This window comes from Neophocaena asiaeorientalis, unplaced genomic scaffold (assembly GCF_003031525.2).
Source record: "Neophocaena asiaeorientalis asiaeorientalis breed wild unplaced genomic scaffold, Neophocaena_asiaeorientalis_V1.1 scaffold67, whole genome shotgun sequence".
Lineage (NCBI taxonomy): Eukaryota > Metazoa > Chordata > Mammalia > Artiodactyla > Phocoenidae > Neophocaena > Neophocaena asiaeorientalis.
Window position 1 is genome coordinate 10804043 of NW_020173731.1, and position 4382 is coordinate 10808424.

Here is a 4382-nt window from a genome sequence, read left to right on the forward strand (position 1 = left end):
GAGGGCGGGGCGCCAACCTTTAGAGGGCATCCCTGCAGACTTTCTCCTCAAGGGTGACTTCTACATGGGCAGCAACCCTGATGTGCTGGCCTGGAGCCTGAGGGTCCAGGAGCCTGAGTGGTGGAGGCTGAAGTATGAAAGCGATGCTTCAATCACATCTGTAGGAAGTGAAATCAGGCTCAGTCTCAAGGCTGCCCGACCCCAGTTCTGCTCTGAGCACTCTGGTCCCTCAAGGCAGAAGTGGTGCTTTCAGTCAATGTGGACTAAAATCCTGCTGCCTGTGTAAACCTACTTAACCCTAATAGCTGCTTTGGGTTTTCCACAACTGACCTTGACTCTTTGTGACCTTCACATCAGTGGTTATTACCTCTGAAATCCAGGACCGTGTCCCATGTCCCACGTCTGATACTAGCTCACCACCTCTCAGGGATGGGCCAAGAAGTTTGGCCAAAGCTTCACTGTGCCCTGGGAGTTGTTAAAGGATGCTGTATTCCTTTCCTAGGGCTGCCATAACCAAGTACCACAAATTTAGTGGCTTCTTAAGACAACAGAAATCTATTGTCTCACAGTTCTGGAGGCTAGAAGACCCAGATCAATGTGTCAGCAAGGCCATGCTCCCTCTAAAATCGTAGGGGAGAAACCTTCCTCACCTATTCCAGACTTCTGGCTGGAATCCTCGGCATTCCTTGGCTTGCAGCTGCGTCACTCCAATCTCAGCCTCTGTCATCCCATGATTCGTCCCTGTCTCTGTGACTCTTCCCTCTTATAAGGACACCAGTCACATCAGATTAAAGCCCCATACTACTCCAGTATGAACTCATCTCAATTTTAATTGTACCTCCAGAGACCCTATTTCCAAATAAGATCATTCTGAGGTATAGGGGTTCAGACTTCAACCTATCTTTTAGGGAAACTCAATTTAACCCATAACAGATGCTCTGCTAACTAATTGCTCTTATATTTGACTTTTGGCTTCTTAAAATCCTTTTAGGAGTTTTCGGTGTTTTGTTGTTCTTTTCTTGTCTTTTCTCTTCTTTTCTTTTCTCTTCTTTCCCTCACAACAAATCTGTAAATTAAGCAGAGGAGGTTTTCTTACCCTGTTTTGTAGATGGGGAAATTGGGTTATAAAACAATGAAACCATTTGTCAGAAGTAGAGACGGGGTTTCCCTGGTGGCGCAGTGGTTGAGAGTCCGCCTGCTGATGCGGGGCACAGGGGTTCGTGCCCCGGTCCAGGAAGATCCCACATGCCGCGGAGCGGCTGGGCCCGTGAGCCATGGCCACTGACTGAGCCTGCGTGTCCGGAGCCTGTGCTCCGCAACGGGAGAGGCCGCAACAGTGAGAGGCCCGCATAGCGCAAAAAAAAAAGTAGAGATGAAGGTAGAATTCATGTCTCCCAGCTCCTAATCCATTGCTTCTGATTCATCCTCCTCCCCCACCCAGGTAGTTGCCAGTTCAGGATATCTCAAAGGCAAGGATGAAAGGTAGATTCTAAACAGTCCCCCTAATAACGTTTACTTGTTAAAATAAAAATGTGTAAGCTGCTGAAAAATTAATGGCTGCTGACCCCCAAAAGGATTCAAACAGCGTCCTCATGTCTGCTCCTACATGGAGATAAGACCTTGCCAAAGGATTCCGGGGAGGCTGCTATTTTTGTGTGTCTGGCATCATTTCCTTTGAGGAATTGTTCCCCTCCTGTTCTAAGTGCTATGGCCTCTCCTGGTGGTTCCTGGGTTCCCGTCATCACCAGTGACATTACAGGGGAGGACACAGGCCTCAAGTCACACCTGTCAGACTCTCTCTCCTGGGAATGGGAATCTTGAGTGGGACCCCACAGGACAGAGGGGCACCTGGAGCTGAGCCGTGCATGGCAGGCACACAGAGAGAGCTCCCAAGTTCCCAGTGCCAAGGTCGCAAGGTACCCTGCTTCTGTCCTTCCTACTGTGTCTGTTCTCAGCTAAAGAACTCCAGCACGTGCATCTCACTGTAAGAGGGAGGCTGGGATGACTGTCCTGTGTGAGAGTCGGTGGCCTCAGGACTGTGAAGTCTGCTCTTTTCTCTAAGGAAAGTCCCAAAGCATGTCTCAGTGACTTTGGCTGGGGAACCCTTAAAAGAAGAACTTGTGCTTAAGAGGATGGTAAGGGGAGAGAAGCTATGTGAGAACTTACCCAACACCCCACACACTTGGGGTGTGTAAAACACATCAGGGTTTAGAGCTACAAGTCCAGGCCTCAGGACCATCGTGTGCCCCCTCTCCTCAGCTTCAACATCTGCCCTCATCTTTTCAACACTTGCCAGGTTATGACATAACACTAGCTTCTATAACAATGAAACCCCCAAATCACAGTGCCTTAGCACAATCAAAGTGTATTCCTCGTTCATGGAGAGGCCAGTTGAAGAGTCGATGATTCAAAACCCTGGGATCCGTCTGCCTGGTGGTTCCTACATCCCCTAGGACTTCAGAGTCATTCTACTGTCCTGTGGACAGGGATAGAGTATGGCAGCTCCTGTAAGAAGTCTTCCCAGGCCAGGTTTGAAAGAGGCCCAGTACCAGCGGGACACTTCTCTATATCCATTTGACTTGAGCTCTATGGGACCAGGGGCTCTGTCTTGTTCACCATTCTGTCCATTGCTAAAATGTGGTCCATGACCATGCCTGTCTATAGGGGGTGGGAAATGCAGTGAGCTGTGGCCTGGCGGTGTAAGGGGGCTTGAATGAACACTGGTCGTCTTTGCCTCACCAGGCCTCTGGCTGGGATCCTTTCCTTTCTCCTGATTCTTAAATGTGAGTGTGTCTCAAGTTCTGCCTCAGCCCTCTTCTCCCTCTCTCATTCTCCTCTCTCCATTTCCTTCCCCTCTCCCACATCGGGGATGATGTGTCTCTGCTGTGTGCAAGCAATGGAGACAACCCCTGTGTCAACATCTCTAAGCAGACGACCTGTCAATTTATGACCTTTCCAAATTAGCTCCTGTATCTCTGTTTCTCATCCTACACTATCTAGCCTGACCTCTTGTCCTACAATTCATTCATTTACCCAACAAATATTTATGGAGTCCTATCTTGGGCCTGTTTCCTTAAGGGGAAATTTTTTTTTAAATGCCTGAGTCAGAAGCTTATATTTAACATTTTATTGGGAAGTTCAGTTCAAAGGAAGTAAGAAAGGGGGAAAGGGAAGTGAAGAAGAAAGAGAAGGGGAATAGATACAAGGTGAGTTTCCAAGCTGACTACAGATTTGCAGCAAACACAGGCACCTCCACCAAGGCGGTAGACTGAGGGCAGCTCAGAATGTACCATTGGCAGGGCGGTGGTAAGGGCCAGAGGTGAGTTTGAACCATGTCTTATTTCCACTGATAAAATACAAGTATCCATTTTGTGTCCCCCAAAGGGTCTGACACACTCAGATTATTGAATGAATGTGTGCAAGAGGGAAGGAAGGAACTTCAATGAACACAGTGTCAGGGCCTCCCCTGCAGAGTAGAAGCTGGACGCCATTTTCCAGTGGATCATGTGTCAGAGGAAGAGAAGGGAAGTTGCTGACTTTTGATCCATGCAGACAGAGGAAGTGGGGACTAGAGCCTGAAGGTGGTTAGTGACTTGGCTTCCAAAGGTGTTAAGGGTAGTTTGCAAACATCCCCTAAAAGTATAAATTTCAGTCCCATATTCAGAGGCTGTAATGACTAGCTGAAGACAGTTCACTTCCCCTACCCAAAAGCACCCACAGCAGCCGTCGGGCCCATGGTAACTTTTACATGTTCTCTGAGAGAGGCTCAAATGTGCCTCTATACCTCTACAGATACCCGTCTCTCTCTCTCTCTCTCTCTCTCTCTCTCTCTCTCTCTCTCTCTCACACACACACACACACACACACACACACACACACGTTCATTTATACAACTCAGTGTCTCCCCTTCAAGAACTAACTATATTAAGACCAGTCAGAATTTCTACCTTGGTCCTTCTGAAAAGCATACCCCACTAGGTAATGAAGACAACCTTGACAGTATCCTTGGAGGAGAAAAATAAAACCTGATCTCAGAAAAGCAGAAGAATGGGGGGGCGGGGGATTCCAAAGGGCACCAAATTAAGGGCAAACTGGCTGTCATAAACTAGTGGTTGTCCTGAGGGCGAATGGAGGCACCCTTTCCAAAGTAAGCCAAGTGGAATATGCCCTAGAATTTTTCCAAATTTAATGTATCCTGTCCAATACTACACTTCATGGAAATCACTGCACCCTCCCTCCAGGCATGTTTGCTAGTGAAACAAAGAAATGAGCTTCAACTGGAGCTTTTGTTCCACCAAAAACTCCTCTCCAGACGGACTTAAGGATATGGGGAGGGGGAAGGGTGAGTTTTGACAGGGCGAGAGAGAGTCATGGACATATAC